Raw genomic sequence first — 24,272 nt, 5'->3', positions numbered from 1 at the left:
ATTCATGTTTTTTTTCAGCTTTTGTTCGTTAACTTGATAGCTACCAATGTCTCTAAAATTCCAACAGTGGTATCAGAGCATTCAATGATCTTAAGGGGTCTGTGAGAGAGAACCCATCAACGCCTTTTTTATTTCTATGGCTTCCACCAACACATCATCTCTTTCACTACCAGTTTTTTATGGAGAAAATTATCAAGTATGGGCTGCCAAAATGAAAGCTCATTTGAGAGGTCTCAGTTTATGGCAGTGGGTCGAAAGTGAAAGAGAGATACCTTCGCTTGGCAACAATACTACAACAATCGAAGAGGAAACGTTCTTTTAGTTGGTGAGAAGTGCACCAAGAAGAATTTTTTGGAGAGAAGTGCTCCTTGAAATTGAATTGTTTTTTTTTCAACATTTGAAGGAAGTATTGATTGTGATGAGAAGTGCATCAAGAAGTGAAGAGAAGTGCTTCACAATTGGGAGGAAATTTGGAGAGAAGTGCTCCATACAAAGTTGAAGTTTTGCAACTTTGAATCAAGGAGGAATGTTGAATATTGATTCAAAATTGCTGATTTAGTGGGTTGATTGGGTCAAAAATCTGTTTACTGATTTAGTGGATTGATTGGATCAAAATTCTGTTTATTGATTTAGTGGGTTGAGATAATTTCGTTTTTTAAATTTAAATCCAACAATAAATCTTATTTTCTTGTTATTCAATTGACATGTATTGCCTATTTAAAGGCATGATGATATGAATAAATAAAATGAGATTACAACCTTTCACATTCATGTTTTTTTTCAGCTTTTGTTCGTTAACTTGATAGCTACCAATGTCTCTAAAATTCCAACACACTACTATCATGTGGAAATGATGTGTCTAGAAGGTGAAAGAACATATACTCTGCCATCATATGGAGATGATACGTTTGGGAGGTGAATCAACATATATTACACTATAATATGGAAATGATGCGTCTCAAAGGTGAATCAACATATACTCCACTATCATATGGAAATGACGCATCTCAAAGTTGAGTTAACATGAACTCCACTATCATATGGAAATTGTGTGTCCCAGATGTGGGTCAACATATACTCCAACATGATATATACTCCAACATGATATGAAAATGATGAGCCTTGAAGACTAACAAGTAACAAATGCATACTCTGCCATTTTCGTATGATGGCAGAGTATGCAATGGCATGCCTTGGAGAAAGATTATTTCATGCTCTACCATCATGGGAAGATGATGTGACACAAAAGAAAAAGCACTCTCAAAGCTTGCATTTTGGAGACTAAGTGGGCTATACTTCAACGTCATAAAGAAGGCAATGACAAAGTATAAAGAATAACCACTTTACATCCCAATAGCGTGCAACATATGTTTCATCACTATTTAAAGAGAAGCAATTGCCACTTCATATGAGGAAGCATGTCTAAGGATGAAATGGTGAAAAATGAAAATAACCCAGGTTCTCTCACCCGTTGTTGTCAAACTCATACGAGTTGACGAGTCACGTACCTTTAAATGAGTCAACTTGCTTATAAACTCGAATTTTCATAGAATTGGAGTTGACTCGCGATTCAATACTGTAAACTCGGATACTTTTGTTAGATGTTTAACAATGTGTGTTGTATTTATTTATATTAGGTTATGATTGACTTATGAGAATTTATATTATATATAAATTAATATTTACAATTTTGATTATGGATGAATGATGATAAAAAATGGACTTAATATTTAGAAATTTCATATTATTTTGTATTTTTTAAATTAATAGATGAATTTATTTTAAAATTGGTACATACATGTACTTTATTCATAAGGAATACGGTTGTAAATTGTAATAATCATGTTATTAAGCAATATTAATTTATTTTTTATAGAATTATGTCATTCTGAATATATATTTGCATACATTAAAAAATATTTTTAATTGTCTTTAAAATCTTACAATTTTACAATCCGAGTTTACGATTCAATTTTATGGACCCTGTTTCGATCCCATTTAAAATCTCAATTTTAACAACCTTGCTCTCACCTATAAAGTTTCCCTTCATTTAGCTTCGGAGAAGGGGTTAAAGGTGAAAAAGGTTGAAAGAGTTCATATTTTAAGAATGGACATGTTCTCTTCAAGAGTGTAGTAATAACATATGTTAAGGATCAAAAAGGGGATGCTTGTATATCTTATGCTCCTCTGAGATCTAGGCCTGAGTGCCATTTTGTTTTGTTCCTAAGCAATATGAACATGGTTCTTTGACATCTTTGGACTCCTATACAAGGACTGAGTACATTAAGCCTTGGTTGCTCCTATCACTTTTGATTCATTCGCTTCAGGTTCTCCAAAATCTAATTCATCATTTCCCTAACATGTTAACGACTTGGGGGGTTATTCCCCTGCTTAGTGATGTTTACACTTATATCTTCCTATAGTATTTGTTAATTGGATTTTAATGTAGGAAAAGTATATAGATTTTGCCTAATAAGTGGATGTAGGCACAAGTCAAGTTGATTAATGCCAAATTTTCAAGTTGAATCAACCTCGAGCAACGCTGCACACGCTCTAAGTTGCATCTCAATTACATGCGCTCCGAGTCACAAATCAAACTGTCCAAGAAACCTCAATAGAATATATGTTTACAAAGCCCCAAGTGTAACAAACCTCTGTAGAGTATATGTTCAACAAATCCTAAGTGCAACAAACCTTGATGGAGTATATGATTCACAAAGCTACTGGTGTAACAGACCTCAGCAATGTAGACTTTCATATATGGGTCAGTGTAACAAACCTCTGTTGTAGATCTTCATATACAATCCTAGTGTAACAGACCTTCGTGCTTTGAATCTTCATGTATAGCTCGAGTGTAACAAATCTGGTTGTTTATGCTTCAATAAACGTTGCTCCAACTCTATGGATTTTCTGAGAAGGCTCAAGTGTAACAAACCTCTGTGCTCTCACCAAATCTTCATATATAGTCCAAGTGTAACAAACCTTGGTGCTCCAAATCTTGTTGCCTATGCTTCAATAAACGTTGCTCTAGCTCTATGGACTTTCTTAAAAGCCCAGGGTGTAACAAACCTCCACCGTCTTCGCCTTGGTAGTATATCTTTAACATTTCAGATTCTATCATAAACTCTAAGTGTAACAGATGGATCTTGGTTGCCTATGCTTCAATAAACATTGCTCCACCTCTATGGATTTTCTTGGAAGCCCAGAGTAACAAACCTCAACTGCCTTCCCCTTAGTAGTATATCTTTGGCACTTCAGATTCTATCATAAACTCAAGTGTAACAGACTTCAAAGCTCGTAACCCCAGCAAGTAAAATGAATTTCTTCTACCTTCTTAATCTGATTACATCAAGCTAAGGAAGAGGGGGGGGGGGGGCACACAAATCAAGGCTAAGATGTAACTCACCTGGAGGAGGCCCAAACCAAGCCTATAAATACAAGGGGGTCCATTCTAAATTCAATTAAGTACTTCTCCAATATCTCTATTCCCTCCAACTCTCTCTTTCTCCTACACTTTCTTTTCCTTAAATACATTTCAGTTACTGCTTTATATGCTTTTCTTCTATGGCTGCCTCTCATCTTGGCTCCTTACCGGTAAGGACTCAAACATTGGAAGGCGGTTCCAAGAATGGCCAGGCAGTCCTAACCTCCATTTTACGGATTCTGCAAGAAGAGTTCTTTGTTCCAGCCGCCATGGCAATCTCCATCAATTTGGATATTGATGGTGTAAAATTTCCAGCATTATCATCAGTATTTCTTATAATTGTCAAAAGGTTCAATCTACCATCCTAAAGGTCCAGTCCAAAAATTAGGAAGAAAATAAAATTTGCACATAATACAGGAAAGAACTTTTCATGTTCATTTGGGATGATGAATATATCTATAAATTGATTATTTTACTTTTGATTTGATCCCAGAGCCAATAACTCATAAAGAGTAGTACCTATACAGATCAAAATCTAGATAGCGTCAATGCAAGGAATCTATTGGTGATGGTTTTTATGGCTTGGCTTTCCATTGTTTTTGCTGTAACCCAGACCCAAAACAATGAAACATTAAAAAATGTCCCTATTTTCACAAAATTTTCAATTCATGTAATGACTTTTAGTGAATCAAAAATATCTTATAGTGTTTCTTAAAAACACTTGCAGAATATCAAAAAATAGTTTTCAAAACATTTATCTAGTTCTGAAAAAACTATTTTTGTTTTTTAGACCATGACTAAACGAGATTGTTCAGATTAAAGGCCACTACTGCAGAAGATAAAGAACTAGCCATAGGAGAAAGTCAAAATCCCTAAAACTGGAAAGATAATGGCAAATGAAATTTGATCCATTTCTATTTGTCATAAATCTGACATGTTTTTCCCCTCATAGTTTGATATAGCTTGGATCCTCCCCCTACACAAAGCTTAGATGCAGTATTGTCAAGTTTTTTTCTACACATTCATACTCCTATTGCTGGATGTTGATGGGCTCCAGTATGTGTTGAATATATTTCTTTTTTCACTCTCCCATGTTTCAGGGAAAACTAAGGGGCTGTTTAGTTGTGGAAAACAGCCCCAGTTCTTTGGAAAATTAGAAAACTTGTTCAATTACAAAAATTTTCCAAACAGAAAGTGGAGATTAGGAATAACATAGTTTTCCAAAATTGAAGTAAACTTGGGAAACACTTAAAATGAGTTTTCTACGTTTCCCTTATTAATTTGGTGATTTGGAAAACTCAATTTCCAAAAAATTTTCCCCAAATCATCTCCTTCTCCAACACAAGTTACACAAAAGAAATTAAAACATCTCTCTTTTAAACATATGTTCCAATTTCTTGATTAGAAATTATTTTGCTGTATTTCTAACATTTGAATGCGTTTTTCAAATTTTCTATACAAAATCAATTTACAGAAAATTGGAGATAGCAAACTGGAAACTATTTTTTACTGCTTTAAATATTTGCAAACTGCACCATGTCAAAGTTATCCATGACATAAAAGTACACAAATAAGGGAGTTTTCTTTAACAGTCAGCCTTTGTCACAACCCTAGGGTTAGTTGGGGTTGTGATAGGAATTGGAGAAGAAATCAGAATTGAAGAATTGAAGGAGGGGGAAGAATTCAGTAGAAGAGGGAGAGGAATTAGAGAAGAAACGAGAGAGGGATAGAGAAATTAAAAGGAAAGGAAATTCAGTTTCATTTCACACATCATATCCAATCTCTTATAAGTAGCCTTTATATAGGCCATGGCTAGCTGTTAACTGATTCTTAACAACATCCATGTGCTTCTACCAACTTGTAAAATATCTCCTAACAACTATTATAAGCCTATTACCATATTACCCCTTTATTGCTCTTAAGATCATGACAATTCCCCCCTCCTTGAGAGAGTTCTTATCCCCAAGAACTTGCACCAAATAGCCGTTGCTTCATCCAATTCCCACATTTTCTATCTGATTTATCTTCTTTACTTTCTTTCTCCTTCTAGGCCTCTTCTTCTTCCTCGTTCTTAAGTGCCCAAGATCAATCCCAGGCCTAAGTTTCCCCAAAACTTCCATATGAGAAACTTAATCGAATTCAAGCCCAATACGACCACCTCCTTCTATGGCTGTCCAATCAAATTCGGTCTTCCATTGAAGAGCGTGATCAGCCACACCCAGCCTGATATGGTTAACAGTTGAAACTTGGAGTCTAAAGGAAGAATTAACTGTGTCTGTGACTGCCGTTAGTAGTTCTTTACCATCCAATACAAGTAAAAGTGGCAGACCTTCATCCCTAGTTGTCTTTGTTGTATTCCCATTCAACCCACAGCCATGCTTTGTTGAAAAAATATCAACATCATCCTCGAAATGCAGCAATGGAGGATTGTAGATTTTCCTTGGATACTCATACCAAGGCTATATGTGAGAATTAGCATTAGGAGCTGCTGCAACTTCAATTCCAACCAATGATTTTTCAATGACTGACACCTGGCCTCCATCTCGACCTTCTTCCATAACATGATTTATAGCTAGATTAGGTTGTGTATCATCGAGATCATCAGCTTCTTGCTCTTGTAAAGTGTGGTCTATCCCAATCTCCTCATCCAATCTACTTTCATCTTTGGAATCTTGAGTTTCCATTGACTTGTTCGCTTCATTTACAAAGCTAACTTCCTTAATATTGGTTGAAGTTTTAGTCAAAATCTCCTGATTATATGCAAATAATCCAGCAACTCCTTTTCTTTGTGTTTGCTAGAATTTTCCTCTACATGAACTTCTTTTTAAAAAATATCCAATTATCTCTTTGTCTTTGCTGCCCTATTAACCTGTTCATTGATTTCCTCTGGGTAATGCCATTCACCACCAATTTCATCATTGATGTTGCATTCCTCCTTGATAGTTTTGCTGAAACCGGTATACTTCTTCCACTCCATATTGGAGGTTGGCAGTGAATTCGTTTCCCTCCTTCTTGACTTCTCCTTTGACTGCTCCATTTTAAGGAATTCATCTTTATTAAGACTTTTGCGATAATCCTCAAAGAATTCAACAGGAAAGCTGTTGTGATACTTCTTAGTAGGTATCATCGCAACTGCAACTGTTCGTGTAACATACGTCCAAATTCCTTACAAGTTTGATGTATCCCACTGTTGGTTTTCTTGTCAATTCGGCTAAACTCATTATCTAATCTTTCCTCATCCTTCTGGCGAAACTGTTCATGATTCTTGTTGTTGCCAACTGAAAATGAAGCCTTCTCCAGCTGCCATCGAGGCTCTAATTGCCTAATGTGTGCACTGCCTCCCCTGGCTTCACGAGTAGGACACCCCACTGAATATGCAACATTCTTCTGCTGCAATTGAGTCTCTCATGGCCTCACGTGTATATTGTCTATCTTGGTAGAACTTTCACAAGCGAAACCAGCCGCAGGCCAAGAAACTGGAACTCTTTCCACCCTGCTTCGCCTCCCAAATTCACACGTCCAAACCGAGGGTTGCTCTATCACTTGGAAATTAACCATGTTAGCCAGTAATAGCCTAAACGGATTGGAATTCACCTGGCTAACTTGCCGATGAATTCCGCCTCTCGAACTCCAATCCTTAGCACTACAATAGTCGTCTATCACCCCAGGCCTTTGCATCAATTTCCAAAAATTGTCCGCTTCATTATGGATCAATCCCTAGCAAAATGAACTGCTAAGCATTAGATTTGCTTCCGCCTTCAATGTGAGACCTTAAACAACCGAAGTAGGAGAAGTCGAAGGCCACAGACTGCTCTATTGCAATCCTCAATGGAGTTGACTTGGATAACACCTCATGAATCACTTGTTGCACCCTTTTCCAGTACTTGCTTTCAAATTTTGAACCTGATTCAGGAGATTGTTCCATGAATTTCGATGGTTTCAGTAGGATTGAGTTGTCCCTAATTCCTTCAAGTCGACTCGCCTCAATCGCAATTCAATGGTCATGGACCACCATCCCTTCATTGCCTTCCAGTTGAACCAAGAATCACCATCAAGGATCAGATCTATCACCATCAAGAATCACCGTCAAACCAAAGATCACCGTCAACTCTTTATTGCCTCCCAAGGTCGAGGATCACCGACTCAGACTCAATCGCTCCAGAATCACAGTCGAAGTTGCCTAGCTTAGTTTCGCCTTCACCCGCCTTCCTTAGTCGGTCTCCTTCCCAACTCAATCAGTTGATGCTCCCGATCAGGTTGGTGTTCATTTCGTTCACTCATAACTCTGTCTTAGGCCGATTGTTGGACTTGCTTGCTCACTCTTGTCTCACCCAACCACCGCCCTACTACGCCTTGTAGTTACCTCTGCTTCGCGTCTGAAAGATTTTAGTCCGAGAATTGCTTGCTCGTTCGGAATCTGCTAGTTAGAATTCTCAATCGGACATTGTTGAAATGACAACCAGAGTAGTCTAAGTCACAACCAAAAACTGTCAAGAAATACATCGTCGAAATGACAACCAGAGTAGTCTAAGTCACAACCAAAAACTATCAGAATTTCTTGATAGAGAGAATCACCAAGGAATGAACTACTCTGATATTATTTGTCACAACCCTAGGGTTAGTTGGGGTTGTGATAGGAATTGGGGAAGAAATCAGAGTTGAAGAATTGAAGGAGGGGGAAGAATTTAGTAGAAGATGGAGAGGAATTAGAGAAGAAACAAGAGAGGGATAGAGAAATTAGAAGGAAAGGAAATTCAGTTTCATTTCACACATATCATATCCAATCTCTTACAAGTAGCCTTTATATAGGCCTTGGCTAGATGTTAACTGATTCCTAGCAGCACCCATGTGCTTCTAACAACTTGTAAAATATCTCCTAACTATTATAAGCTTATTACCATATTACCCATTTATTGCTCCTAGGGTCATGACACATGTTCATTAGAAACAGGCCCAACTAAACATGTGAGATCCAAAGGATCATGGAAATAGCTAGACCTAGATAGAGCTCACAAAAGAAATTTTAAGCTCTCAAACGTATGAGGGTGGTTTCACACCAATAATCTTGGATTGTATTTATGTCAATTTAGATGATATGCACAAAAAATTTTGTCTTGGGAGTGTGCAAGCTAATAAGGGTACATGTAGTGGTGTTGTATAGAAGAGAAGAACACTAGCAAAATAAGAAAAGAAAAAGAGAAGAAAGAATTAGAGTCGATCCCCCCAACGAAAGGAAGCACGAAGAGGATGAGCCAATTAACAATCTTACTAATATCAAATCAATGACAAACATAGGCTATTTTCTCATTACATAACATCACAAGGTATAATCCAAATAACAAAGGAAAAATAGAACATTCAGTGAATTGGATTAATTGATCACGGTAGAGTTAAGTCAAATCTAGGAAGTAAGGATTGTCATTGAGAACCAAAAGAATACAAAACCCTCTAAAGAGGGAGGGAGAGATTAAGACAACCAATATAATAGAGCATCCCTAGTTAGTGTGTTTCATGTCTATCTTGCGAAAGAAATAATGCCTCTTTATATATGTAAGGGAGGAATGTAGTTAGCACATGGGCTAGGAGAATCTTTATTAGAGCAAGAACATGTGGCTTGTTGGTCCAAATGCATTGACACCTAGGATATTTTTGGTTTCATATTCTTGGACTTTCAACTAAGAAAAACATTTTTGGATATTTTTGGTTTTATATTCTTGCTATGTCCCCCAGCTGCCTTTGAGGACTGCTTTCAATCAAAAAGGAGATGAGAGAGTTGTGACTTGCCTTCCTCGGGATTAGCCCATCTTGGATGAATGCCCAGGAGTGTGAAGGGGTACATAGCAAGTAGTTTCAGTCGAAGTGGAAGCAGTAGCAAAACCAAAACTAAAAATGAAAATGGATCGTCATCACACATATAAAGAAAGTTAGCTTAGGGGTTACCTATAATGAGGGAAGCGAAAGGGTTAACTACCGGTGGAACCATCTTCAATATTTATCTTTGACAAGAAAGGTCGCAAGGGCTACCCCTTCACCGCCCTCATAGATAACATAACATAGGATTGAAACCCTTGCCAAGGGCAGCGGGTGGGGTAGGACTAATTTTGAAGTCGTTACACGCTAGCCTTGTCTTCGTGTGTGCCACACTACGTCACATCTTTTTTTTTTATGGGTTGTGCCCTTCGCTAGCTACTTGAGTGTGATAGGGATGCTAGTTGAGCTACTTTTCATCATTCTACTATGTTGATGCTCAAAGCCCAAGTAGACTGCAATGTCTACCCCTAAATAGTGAAAGGGAGGGGATTTCTAGAGCTAGTCAATCAAACTATTACCGACCGATGGACTTGGTCTTATTTAAGGAAAACTTGTTAACTTGGTATTCTCAACGTCGATGAAGCCTCGATACCAAGGAGAAGAAAAATGAACAAGAATGAATGAAAAACGTAGAAAAGACTCCAAAAAAAAAAAAAGAAGATAACTCATTGAATTGATGGGAATGGATTCAAGTCTTATCCTTGTCTGCCAACCAAGCCACCTATCCTCCATTTGACTGACTAGCTTATTCCATATACCAACAGCTACGAAAACATGGACTAAGCTTTGTTTATGACCATGCTTGTTGACCATGCATGTGTTTGATCCCCTTGACCAGACATTGCTTAAGGTCACCGAAGTACACGAGTTAAGTTTAGCCCTCTTCCCATTAGACTTCTTTTTTAGGGACAGATGGACCTAGTTCTTAATGTTAACTGAGCCAAGCCAACAGCCCTATTCTATTGACTTAAGATTTGTGAGAAAGATCAGGATAAGTTGGTTCGAGAGAAAGGGGATATGTTAGTTAGGCGTCTGCCGTTTCATATGGGGATTGGGGTGCTTTTATTCAAAATTCCTTATTATTTTATTCGGTTGGATCTCGCCGATGGAGAATTGGTATCTCTTTCTACATCTTCAACTAGGGATGCAGTTTCGAGAAATGTGGTTTTGAGACAATCGGGAGAAAGGGAATCTCTTGGTTCAGATGAGAATGCATCTGTTATATTAAATAGTTCCTCCGGAGCAAACTTAGCAGACTAACTTGGGATAATAGCCCTTTCTGTATAAGGCTGAATCAAGACTCATGTTCACCTACGTAATTCTTTGAGTTGAATGCCCCCCAACCTTAGCAAGCCATACCTCTCACCAAAGTGGAGGAAAACATGGATGGTTGAATGGACCTATCCATGTCACAATACCCCGTTCGAACAATCACACAATCTGGGCTTCAATCATGCTACCATCTAGTTTGGCAGTCCAAACGAACAAGCCTCAACTGAGCACTACACCAATCATCGAGGCATCCGTTATCCAACCTCTCCCGCATAGGACAATAATAATAGAACTTCATAGCATTGGAAATGTGCGAAGCCTTGAAGCAATAAATCTTCTTTTCCCTCAAAAGGGAGGGAAGTCCCCATCAAAGACCCTCCTCCCTCTGGCTTATCAGTCTAGCAAGCATCCTGCTTTGATTCTGATTGGTATATCATGAAAAAAGAAAGCCATACCAGGAACACTGTGCTTTCCCTTGCCTAGATGTTCGCCTTTCTAAGTCAAGTAATGGTGACCCACAGAAGATTGGAGCTTCATAACATGTTGATGAGAACTAAGGGTTCAGTCAATAGAAGGGATGACTTTGTCTCTCTGCAAAAAGAATAGCCCACCTCTCTAGCTGACTGATCCCATTGATCATATAAGTGGGAGGGAACATGTCACATTAGACGTGTCATCTAATCACCACGATAAGGCTAGTCCCTCTTTTAATAGAGTCAACTATGAATATGAATGAAGAGATGAATGTCAGGCTCCTTTCACTACTAACCCCAAGAAGTTTCAACATGTTGATGTTCGTCGAGCCTCGAGCTTGTGGTCCTCCTTTGAGTGTGGGTTCAATTGGATGAATCTGTCAAGTCAAGATCAACATATACAGCAGTAAGGATGGTGCATCGCCTATTTCTTGCTTGAGAGCCAAAACGAACACGCCTGCTACCTACTATACAAGACCTTCGACCATGCATTCTACATTTGTCGAATTGGAACCAACCCCCACTACATTGTGCTCGAAGAGTTGAGCGGCCAGCTACTTCTATGCACAAATATAGATTCCTTCTTCGTATCTAGTTCAACCTCACTCACAACCCTTCGCGGATGGGTAAGAAGTTAGTCTTGTTTGGTACGACAGAACTAGACAAAGAAAAGAGAGTGCTCGATCGGATAACGACCAACAAAGACTGTAAAACCATATATAACTACTACTCCCCTTCTCCATCTTTAAGCTTTAAGGCGAATCGTATGGCATGGTGGCTAGAAAGAAAGGCAGGCCACCTCACCTTCCCGTAGATGGTGTCAGTGAGAGCAGAAGTCCTAGCGAGAAAGAGTCCTTCCTATTTGACTTCTTACTTGGCTTACCTAATTGTTAAGGTGGATACAATAGCTTTGGATTCTGTGCATCCATTCTAAGATCGAAAAATGAAGTTAGGTTAGATCTCGCGCTCTTAGTCCACTAAAAGGCAAGCCATACAGGGAAGCCATTGTGAGTTATGTGGCATATCATAATTGATCTTGAATTTTTAAGAGAATATGTACTATCTTCCGGTGCCTCTATACCAATGACCAGCTGAGACATTGCTTTCATTGTGGGAACGAAGTGGGTAAGCATCCTTAGTTCTAGGCTCCAATCCAAAAGTCCCAGATTGTGTACTTAGAGAAGAGTGACCTCTAATTCTTGTCTCAGATAGGTATTCAAAGATGAGATATCCAAGACAGATTACTGTAGAGGTATGTCAAGGAGACATTAAGAAGAACTATTGGGAGGAGATATTTTGAGATGATGCACTAAAGATTCTCTTAAAGGAACAAGAAGATATTAAAAAGAATCATATACGAGATAACACTAAGCCAATGTGCCCAAGAGATTGGCTTTGGCAAGTATTACGAGACAAACTGACACAAATGGAGACACTCTGTGCATATTGGTTGATCAAGGCAGTTCCTCGCAAAAATATTGCTTGAATATAGGAAAAGTATTTCACAAATTGCCTCATTAGGCTGATCTATTGTGCTTGTGACACTTGGAGAGGCTTTGGCCATGCCACATGGAAAATTGTGTCTTCACTAAGGACAATAGAGGGTTATAGGAAGGCTTGGGAATTTCACACATTACATATGGTGGGATGTGATACAAGCAACCACAAATGCTAACTTACTATAATCTGAAAATTCTAAAAAGAAAATAATACTAATATGTATATTCTCGTGTTTCTTTTTTCTCCTTTCCAAATCTTTTAGAGCTTATCTTCCTGTTCCCTTCAGTTCTACCTTGAGAAGAAGCTCCCTATAGGAAGTATTTGAGCAAATTATGACACCAAACAACGTTGCGTCAAAATGATGAAATCATCTACAATCCAAGAAGCATAAGAAGCATGTGACAATGCCCACAAGAAGAACCAATGTCATGGATGTTGAGAACCTTGTCCTTGATCTCCTGAGGCAGTTTTTGATCTTCAACACCTTAAAATAGTAGTTGATAATGTATTCATAAACTTATGAATCTAGCTTTGGGGTAAAAGTGTCAAAGTGTAACCATGTCATATCAATATAAATACAAGATAACTATGGTTGGTTGTCAAGTTGTTCATCATGTGAATTAGAGTTGTACAATAGTGCAGATATATAGTGCACGACAACACTCAACTACTTCCAACTTTGAGTGATTTGGTCTTGATGAGGATGCTCGATAGTAACATGAGCCTAGCGTAGTCAAAAGTGAGCGCCTAGCTCACCTAGGCACTCAAGGGATGTAAGACTCTAGTGAAGCGTCTTGCCTACTACTAGGTGAGGCCCTTTCAATCAGGTGCCACCTAAGCAACCACCTCTATTGAGGTGTTAAGCACCACAAGTGCTCGCCTAGGCTGTAATGAATCAAAATCAAAAGGTAAATTGAAGGGAAGTGAAAGCCTGGCTGCAGAAGGAATGTGAAAGGTTTCTCAGTTTAAGATAAAGAGTAAAATGAAAGAAGAAAAGCAGGTGCACTTGGTTTCTCCTTGTGTTGTATGTTATTTATTTTGCTTTTAGTTCACCGTTGCACTGTTTCTCAGTCAGTGTTTTAATTTTTCAAAGTTTGCTAATTGTTGCTTGACAGTCACTATTTTGCTCTATAATATATGTATGTATGTATATATATATATTTTGGTTTAGATTTTTAGTCAATATTTAGTTAATATTTGCAACAAGAGAGTTATATATGTTTGCTACAACTGTAAGCCTGTAATAAAGTAATTATAACTTCATATAAAATATTGTTTGTAAGTTACTATTATATATTATATAACTTTATATAAATTATGTAACTTGTATTTTTTGTGTGAATACTTATATCATATTGTATGTTTGTTTGCTTTCCTGTAAGTATTTAACATTGTTTATCTTTTACATAAAAATTGAACATTTGTTATATAACATATATTTTGTGTTAGTATTATATGTTATATTGTCTGATTATCTTTTTTATATTAATTATATTTTTTATTTTTTTTAAATTTAGAGCCTTGCTTTGGTCAAGAAAGCACTTTTTTAGCCTAGTGCCTCGGCCAATTTCCTAGCACCTTTGACTACCTTGCATGAGCCTCCCTCCCTATAATTCTTCTTCTTCTCATTCTTCTCCCAATTTCTCCAATCGTCTACAAGTTTCTTTGTAGTCTGACATGAAACATTCTTTGACCAATCAAAAACTTTAGTTGTAAAATTGAAGGCCTAGCCCATGTGAGAGCTAGTTCTAAAACCTAGCCTAACCCAAGCCCGATATGTTATTTTAAAACCTACAGCCAAAAACAGTTAGTGAATGCATGTCAGGTCCTCAAATCTGACAGGGAAATTCTCTGCTAATTGCGAGAATTTAGGGTAGAACTTAGGGAGAAATTGGAGAGAAAATCAGAGAAAGAGAAATAACAGGAACTGGTGAGAGAGATGAGCAAGTTAGAGAGAGAGAAAGACAAAATGTACTACAATAACTCTTTTATTCAGCTGGATTAGTTTATATACTAATCCAACATAGGCAGTAGTTAATGAATTGGCACCAATGAGGCTACCATTTCAAATGTACAACCTATAGTAGCTTGCTATCAGTACAACTACTATAACTACCAAGCCAAAAGTACAAAATAGCCCCCCCCCCCCTAAAAAAATTTCTTGTCCTCAAGAAATGGAGAGAAGGTGGGCAGCTCAAGCAAATTGAGTGAGCAAGTCTGAAAGGTACTCCCAAGTATTGTTGTCCAGATGGCAATGTGTCCATTGAACCAAAACTTGTTTTTGAGCGAATTGAGTGAGCAAGTCCGAAAGGTACTCCCAAGTATTGTTGTCCAGATGGCAATGTGTCCATTGAACCAAAACTTGTGTTAAGGGAGAACCACATCTGTACACCACCCTTTTGTCCACAATTAAGGCAGGTTCCACTATAGGAGGTGTGCAAATGAGGGCAAAGAAGGACTGACCGACTGTGTTCCCACTGATTTTTTAAGCAGTGAAACATGAATACCATATGAATTTGAGTGTCAAGACGCAGCTGAAGTTTGTAAGCCATGGTCCCAAACTTAGCCAAAACAGGAAAACGGCCATAATATTTAGAACTTAACTTGAAAACCTACTAGTGAAAGAGCCCATTGATGGGAGTGTTTCAACTTAAGATAAACCATATATCCCATGACAAACTCCCTTTCACTCCATTTCCATTCAGCAAACTACTTCATCCTATTTTGAGCAATTGCTAATTCCCTTCTTATCAACTATAACATATCCAGCAAGTGAGGTTGGACCCAAAGTGGCAGGTAGATGGGGAGGCTTATATCCATATAAAGCTTCAAAGGGGGACATTTTAATGGAGCTATGTTGGCAAGAGTTGTACCACGACTGGGCCAAAGAAAGCCATTTGTGCCAAACCTGTGGTTGTAGAACACAGAAACAACAGAGGAAAGTCTCCAATCATTGGCTGACCCTTTTCCGTTTGCCCATCTGATTTTCGATGATAGGCAGTAGACATATGAAACTATGTGCCCAAGGATTTAAAGAGCTCCTGCCAAAATAAGCTTGTAAAGACCTTATCCCTATCTGAAACTGTGGAATGGGGAATTCCATGTAACTTGACAATATGATCCAAGAACATCCTGGCTACTTCTTGGGTTGTAAAAGGATGTGAGAGACTGAGAAAGTGGGCAAATTTAGTGAATTAGTCCACCACCACCAGAATACAATCTCTACCCTCTGATTTTGGCAGTCTTTCCACAAAATCCATGGATATACTTGTCCAAGCCTGTATTGGAGTTGCCAATGGCTGTAATAATCTAGGGACTGCCACTGTTTCATGCTTACAGCACTAGCAAAAATCATAAGCCAACACAAAACTCATTACATTTTTCTTTAGATGTGGCCAATAAAACAGTTGTTTCACCTTATGATAAGTATTTCTAACACCTGAATGTCCTTCCAAAGGTGATCCGTGCAATGATTACATAATTTTATCCTTGCGTTAGATCACAATCTCCTATCACCAATCGGCCATGAAACTGAATTAAGCCATTAAACAGTGTAACCAAGCCTACTAGAAGAATTAATAATCAATTGCTCCAGTAATTCCTTAGTCCAATCAGCTATCTCATAACTAGCTGTCACCTCCTGCAACCAGTCAGGAACAATGGTGGTAATGGCAGCATATTAGTCCCTTCTTTAAAACATCGGGACAAAGCATCGACAACCATGTTTTCCTTTCCCCACCTATATTGGATAGTATAATCGAGCCCCAACAACTTTGTCATCCCCTTCTTTTGTAATTGAGTATGAAGTTTTTGTTGTAATAAGTATTTTAAACTTCCATGATTAGTCCTTGTAATAAACTGATTACCTTCCAAATAGTGTCTCCACTTATCCACAGCTATTAAAACGGCCAGCAATTCCTTATCATAAATGCTTAGACCCAGATGTTTGGGAGCTAAGGCTTGGCTTATAAAACCTATCGGTTGTCCTTCCTGCATAAGAATAGCCCCTAACCCAGATTACTTGCATCAGTGTCCAACACAAATGGTTTATTAAAATCTGGTAGGGCCAGCACTGGAGCTTTATTCATGGTTGTTTTCAACTTTTCAAAGCTTCTTCTGTCCAAGGATTCCAATAGAAATTGTCCTCCTTCAGCAATTTTGTAAAAGGCTTACTTATAATTCCATAATCCTTAACAAATCTTCTGAAATATCTAGTTAACCCCAAAAAACCCCTTACAGCCTTTACATTGGTAAGTCTTGGCCAAGAGAGTATTGCAGCCACCTCCTTAGGGTCAGTAGTCACCCCTTGATTAGAGATAATATGCCTCAAATATTCGACCTGCCTTTGAGCAAAAGCACACTTTGACTTTTTCACATACAATTGGTTAAGTCTAAGGATCTCAAATGTAGTTTTTAGGTAGTCAAGTTGTTAAACAAAGGTAGGGCTATATACAAGAATATCATCAAAGAAAACCAAGATGAAATCTCGTAGATAGGGCTTAAAAATTTGATTCATAAGGGTTTGAAAAGTGGGTGGAGCATTAGTTAGCCCGAAGGGCATAACTTTAAACTCATAATAACTTTGGCGGATGAAAAAAGCTATTTTAGGAATGTCTTCCGGTCTCATCCTAATTTTATGATAACTTGATCTTAGATCAAGTTTGGTGAAAACAGTGATATGTTTGAGTTCATCCAAAAGGTCCTCAATAATAATAATGGGAAACTTCTCTTTGACTGTTATGGCATTTAATTGATGATAATCTATGCAAAATCGCCAAGAGCCATCTTCCTTTTTGACAAGTAACACCGGTGAGGCAAAAGGGCTATAGCTGGGTTGGATGATGGATTTTTGTAACATATCTTTAACTAATTTCTCAATTTCGGTCTTTTGAGTTGGTGGATAACAATAAGACAGAATATTGATGGGTTTGGTATTAGGTTTAAGCAAAATGGCATGATCAAACAATCTTTTAGGTGGTAGGGATGTAGGTTCTACAAAGAGGACCTCATACTCAACTAAAAACATGTGCAAAAACTGTTGATAGTCACATAGAGTTCATTGGATTTCTCCTGCAACCCTTCCATTTCTTCAAAGGCTTGTATGGAGAATAACTGAGCCACTTTTCGGCCAACTTGTTCTTCAGCATCTTCTGCAGCCTTCATCCTGTAATCATCTTGCATAAGCCCATGTCTAAGTAGCCTACAAGAGCTTCCTCCTATCTTTCTCAATGGTGATTTCCAATTTGTTGAAGTCAAAACTGATTCGACTAACTGTTCTCATCTGATCTACACCCAATACTATATCACAGCCACCAAGTTTTAACAACCTCAAATCGGCTGCAAATCTCTCCCCTTGCATTTCCTACTGAAAGTCAATACAGGACAGCTTGCTGAGCACCTTACTGCCATTAGCCACAGTCGCTGATAGAGGTTGGGTGCTTGTAAGCCTGAAACCAAGATTCTTGGTTGTATTTTCGTCCAAGAAACTATAGGTGCTTCCACTGTCAATCAGCACCATTAGTTTATGATTGCTTTACCTTAATGATCGTGCTGTTTGTTAATCCCCTTAAAGCATGCAGTGATATTTCTCCGTTATCTTCTTCTTCAATTTCAGTTGCAGCTGCAGGAATTTCCTCCATTTCCTCTTCTCCTTCCAGTAATAACAATTGTCATTTATATTGATATCCCAGCATGTATTTATCTCCACAATTATAACACAAACCGGCTTGCCTACATTGTTCCACATTACCAAATTTTCCTCCTGTAGGTTGATTTGAAGTAATAGTCGGATAAACTATTAGATTCCTGTGATTCATGTTATTCTTGGTTGCTTCTTGGTCAGATCCACAATTCACTACCACTAAATGATTCCCTGCTGACTGTAATATGAATTTGCTCCTCTCGTATGAGTTCTCTACTTCTTAATCAGAGCCAGTGTTATTAATGGCCCAAGTCGCACAAGGGTGCTGGACCCTGAGATGTAAGGCACAAGGCGAGGCCTGCGCCTAGTAAAAAGAAAAATATATATCCTAGTTGAAAAATAAGGTATAAAATAGATCCTAACTCTTAATAATATATTTACAAGAATGTTATCAAGAAAATTAAAAAATTCAACATATACTAACTAAAAAAAACATTAAAACAAGTTACATGCTTGTAAATTTCTACAAAGCACATCCCATCATATTTCAATAACCGGTATATAAGCATCATAAAAGTTAAAAAACTTTTTAAGAATAAGTCTTTAAGTCAAATTAAATCTTAAACAATTTATCGGTTTTAAATCCTAATTAAGATTAACTAATTATGAATTTTAAATAATCTAAAAATCATTCTCATCATCATGATCAAACATTTCTATATAAAAAATTTCCATTGGAATAAACAAAAGACCAATTCAGATTCCAATAACTAAATACCAATTCCAATTAGTATTTAGCTATAATTGGAATCAGAATCTGAAAAATTTCCTTTTCCTATTAAGATTCTATTAAAAATTACAGCAATAATCAAAATACATATTCCAATTGATATTTAGTTATAATTGGAATCGGAATCTGAAAAGTTTTATTTTCCTATTAAAATTTTATTTAAAATTACAGCAATAAACATTTAGACAGAAAAAATATTATTAAAAAAAAAAAAAGCCAGGCGTGCCTGGCTGGTTTGCACTCGCCTGAGAGCATTCTAGGTGCCAAAGGTGCACCTTGTTTCTAGGCATGCCTTTAATAACACTGATCAGAGCTTCTACAGTAAGCTCCTGTAACCAAACACTTTCAGTTGCCTATTTCATAGTCTTAGGCTGTAACATATTGACTATAAGCCTCAATTCTTTGCTCAAGCCATTAATAAAGCTTGAGACTAAATATGCCTCAAATAGAAAAGGATTGAGGTTCAACATCAAAGACTTAAAGCTCCTCAAACTTCACCTGATAATTCTGGACAGAATTCTCCTGCCTCAATTTGTTGAATTCCTCCACATCTGTCGTATTTCTATCACCAAACCGTTCACAAAATGCTCAAGAAAATCTGCCCATTGACAGTTGTCTCGCAACTGGATCCATCCTTGAAAACAAGCATCCGCAACATCATTCAAAAAGGCAGAGGCTAAAGTAATTCTCTGCTAATCTGGAATATTATACAAGGTAAAGAGCTTTTGACATCGCCTAATCCACCACCTAGGGTTTTGGCAGTCAAACATTGGTATTTCCAGCTTTGGCAGTGGAAAATAAGGCTGATTAGACGCAGCTTGTTCTTCCTGCCTTCTTTCTACTGCTCTTTCAACTATATTTTCTCCAATTACAGCAGGTTCAATTTCGAACTCCAAAGAACCAGCTGTCCTAGGAACTGTTCCATTTCCTTGGAGGATTGGATCAAACTGTTCCTTCGGAGGAAAATCATTTGGAAGACTCACCTGAGGCAGTTTAGAGAACATAAGCATGAAACCGTCTTGTTAATCCGTCCATGGAAGCCTCAAATTCCCTGTCCAGCGCAAGAATCGCATCATAATTTACACTGGCTCTAGATTCCAGTGAATCAACTTGTGCTTGGAGATCAGATACAGTTGGATTCACTTGTTGCAACTGTGCCTTGAATTGCTTCATCCGTGTTCTGTCAGCCACGGCGATTTTCCAAGAGAAACTGAACCAGTACCCTAGGACTTGTCTCTGATACCAAAATGTCAGGTCCTCAGATCTGACAAGGAAATTTTCTGCTAATTGAGAGAATTTAGGGCAGAACTTAGGGAGAAATTGGTGAGAATCAGAGAGAAAGAACAGGAATTGACGAGAGAGATGAGCAGGTTCAAGAGTGAGAAAATCAAGAGAGAAAGACAGAATGTTTTTCCAAAAATGTACTTCGATAACTCTTTCATTGCTGGATTTATACTAATCCAACATAGGTGGTAGTTAATGAATTGGTGCCAATGAGGCGTCCATTTCAAATGCACAACCTATAGTAGCTTGCTATCAGTACAACTACTACAACTACCAAGCCAAAAGTACAAAAATAGCCCTCATACAAGTAATAAGTTCCTGGCAATGCACGAGACAATGTCAACAGCCTACTGTCATTCCCAATCAGATTGACACATCCAATTCTGAAACAAAACCAAACAACCAGCCCAGAAGTAAGAACATGAAAAGTAATGAATGGGAAATAATAGAATTCTAAAGCAATTGAAAAACATAACTAAAGAAATACTAAAAAGGCTAGGGAAAATTTCACCCAAACCCCCTACAAGTTGGGCCATTTTCAACTAGACCTCCCTGGGCAAATTCTACCCAAACCCCCATGGGTTGAGCTATTTTCAACTAGATCCCCCTCCCCCCATGGGTTTGGGCCATTTTCAACTAGACCTCCCTCCCTATCTACAACTACTCTCTCAATCTGACTCTCTTGAAATTCAACACCCACACACACTGAAGTTGTAAATCTTCACTTTCTGAAACTTAATTAGAAAACAAACCAAACAAAGCTGTCAGGACCTAAGGATTGGGCCTGACTCGGTTGGTAATTAACAGCAAAGAGAGAGAACAAGAGAGAGAGAATACTGAAAATACTTCTTCTATTCGATGCCTTCTGCTTTACACGGACAATAGTTATACAATCAATCCCTAACAGAATAACCATAGTTGGTTATGGCCAGCTTCCCACCTTATAGCTCCTAACTAACATACAATGTAGGCTTTATTCCCTGACTACCCTTAGGGTCGTGATAATTGCCCTCCCCTTCAATCAATTCTTGTCCTCAAGAATTATAAGAGTCCGGCAGCCCTAGGAAATTGCTGCAACAGTTCTAGTAAATTTTCCCAAGTAGTATGCTCCAGTGGCCGATTAATCCATTGAACCAGTACTTTCGTAATAGGTGAACTGCCCCGATATGATCCATCTCTCAACAATGGCGCGAGGCTCCACCTCTTCTTCCAGCTGCTCGGCTATTGGAGGTAATTCTGTGCTGACATTGGCTAGGGGCCCTTTAACTGGCTTGAGTAATAAAACATGGAAAATAGGGTGAACTTGCACTCCTTCTGGAAGCTGCAACCGGTAAGCCACTGCTCCCACCTTGTCCACAATAGGAAATGGTCCAAAATACTTAGGACTCAGCTTGGAAACTGGAATTGTGGTGTAAGGCTGTTGGAGGAAACGTCTGACCTTCAAATAGACCTGCTCTCCCACTTCAAATGATCTTTCAATCCTCCTCTTATCTACCACCTGCTTCATACGATTCTGGACAATGGCTAACTCCCTCCTTAGAATAGTTATCAGTGACTGCCTTTGTGAGAAATACTCGCCTACTGTTGCCATAGTAGGATTAGGGCCTAAAATTGCAGGTAGGAGGGATGGTTTGTACCCAAACATGGCCTCAAAAGGACTCCTCTTAATGGTACTATGGTAACTAGAATTGTACCACCATTGAGCTAGGCCTAACCACTTATTCCAGCTCCTGGGTTTTGTGAAACACATGCAGTGCAAATAGGCTTCGACACACTGATTTACCCGCTCCGTCTGTCCGTCCGTTTGGGGATGGTATGTAGTTGACATATGCAACCCGACACCTAATTTTTTGAATAATTCCTGCCAAAAGCTACTGGTAAAAATGGTATCCCGATCAGATACGATGGATTTGGGCACCCCATGGATCTTGACCACCGAATCTAGGAAGACTCGCAACATCTTTGTTGCTGTAAATGGGTGAGTTAAGTTGATAAAATGGCCGAATTTGGTCAACCGGTCTACTATCACTAATATCACATCCTTCCCCTCCGATCTAGGTAGGCCCTCCACGAAATCCATTGATATCTCCTCCCATGCTTGCTCCGGAATTGCTAAGGGCTGCAAAAACCCAGGGTAAGGGACCTGTTCATGTTTACATTGCTGACAGATCTCACATGACAGCACTAATTGTACCACATCCCATTTCAATCTTGGCCAAAAGAAGAGCTGCTTCACCTTTTGATAGGTGACTCTTATTCCAGAATGTCCCCCTATTGGTGAGCAGTGTAAGGCCTTTATAATCTGCTCTTTAAGCGTTTGGTCCTCTCCAACTACCAATCTGCCTTTGTAACGAAGCACCCCCTAAGTTAAAGTATATCCCTTAGGATTTCCTTGCTGCCCTGCTGGTTGCATTGCTAATTGGGCCACCGTCTCCTTAATCCATTCCGTGGTGTCATAACTTCGTACCAACTCCTGAATCCACATAGGCAAAATAGTAGATATTGCATGACAAGTGCCTTTCTCATCCCTCCTTGACAATGCATCCGCCACCAAGTTTTCTCTACCCTTCTGATATTGAATTGTAAAATCTAACCCCATTAGTTTGGAGATGCCTTTCCGCTGTAATTGTGTGTGCAATCGTTGTTGTGACAAAAATTTAAGGCTTTGGTAGTCTGTTTTTATCACAAACGAAAACCCTTCCACGTAATGTTGCCATCTTTCTACTGCTGCCAATACCGCTAGTAGTTCTTTATCATAGACACTCAATCCTAGGTGTTTTGGAGCTAAAGCCTGGCTAATGAATGCCACTGGTCACTCTCCTTACATCAGCACGGCTCCGATTCCCTTGTCACAAGCATCCATCTCCACTACAAAACCCGTTGTAAAATCTGGCAATGCCAACATCGGGGCCTCAGTTATAGCCTTTTTAAGCTGAACAAAAGCAGTTTCAACTTTAGGGTTCCATTGAAAAGCATCTTTCTTGAGTAATTCAGTTAGGGGTTTGCTTATTGTCCCATAATTTCGAATAAACTTTCTGTAATACCCCGTCAACCCTAGGAATCCCCTCAATTCTTTTACAGCCGCTAGTCTTGGCCACTCCACCATGGCAGCCACTTTAGCTGGATCTGTCCTCACTCCCTTTTCCGACACAATATGTCCCAAATATTCTACTTCAGTTTCAGCAAAGGCACATTTAGATAACTTGACATACAATTGATGAATCCTAAGGACTTCAAAAGTAAGGTGAAGGTGAGCAACATGTTTGTGTCAAATCAAGGCTATAAATGAGGATGTCATCGAGAAAAACAAGGATGAACTTCCTCAAATAGGGCTGGAAGATTTGGTTCATTAAAGCTTGAAAAGTAGCGGGTGCATTGGTTAACCCAAAGGGCATGACAGTAAATTCGTACAACCCTTGGTGTGTCCTAAAAGCGGTTTCGTGGATGTCATTAGGTGCCATTCGGATTTGGTGGTAACTAGATCTGAGATCTAGTTTGGAAAAGACCTTGGCCCCATGGAGTTCATCTAGTAAATCTTCAATTAAGGGTATAGGGAACTTATTTTTGACAGTGTGAGAGTTAAGCTGCCTATAATCAATACAAAATCTCCATGTACCATCTTTTTTCTTAACAAGAAGTACAAGAGAGGCATATGGGCTTTGGCTGGGACGAATTATAGAGGTTTATAACATAGAATTGACTTGTTTTTCTATTTTAGATTTTTGGATGGGAGAGTATCTGTAGGGCCTAATGTTAATAGGGTCTGAATGTGGTTTCAAAGGAATGGAATGGTCCAAAGAACGTTGGGGTGGTAAGGAATGGGGCTCATCAAATAAGTCCTTAAAATCCATCAAAAGTAGGCGCAAGGTATCTGAAGTATGTACCTTCTAGGAGATTTGAGCTTCAATGGTTTGATCTGCTGGCTATTAGCCATTCTGGGGCTTGTTGTCCTCTTGCACTGCCACAGCTTGTATAGAATACAGTTGTGCTATCTGTCCCCCTTTAGTGAGCATCATCTTGTCCAGCTTGCTGCCCTTAATCATTCTGCATTCACCTTGCTCCAAGCTGCCCAACAAG

The 24,272-nt window shown here is 38.6% G+C and overlaps 1 protein-coding gene across 8 annotated transcripts in view; it reads right to left on the bottom strand.

Moving 5' to 3' along the window:
• The window catches only part of LOC127811298 (ubiquitin carboxyl-terminal hydrolase 25-like), an 81,224-nt gene that overhangs the window by 5,707 nt on the left and 51,245 nt on the right, over positions 1-24,272 (bottom strand). The window contains exon 9 of one of the 8 annotated variants that reach the window (XR_008025635.1): positions 20,560-20,578. The exons of the other annotated variants lie outside the window; for them this stretch is intronic. The gene's annotated coding sequence lies outside the window, so the exon portion shown is untranslated. Of the gene's footprint in view, positions 1-20,559; positions 20,579-24,272 lie in introns of those variants that run through there. 8 annotated transcript variants of the gene reach the window in all.

Source organism: Diospyros lotus, chromosome 10, assembly GCF_014633365.1.
Source record: "Diospyros lotus cultivar Yz01 chromosome 10, ASM1463336v1, whole genome shotgun sequence".
Lineage (NCBI taxonomy): Eukaryota > Viridiplantae > Streptophyta > Magnoliopsida > Ericales > Ebenaceae > Diospyros > Diospyros lotus.
Note: the sequence above shows the minus strand (reverse complement) of the source record. Positions and strands in the feature narration are given on the sequence as shown.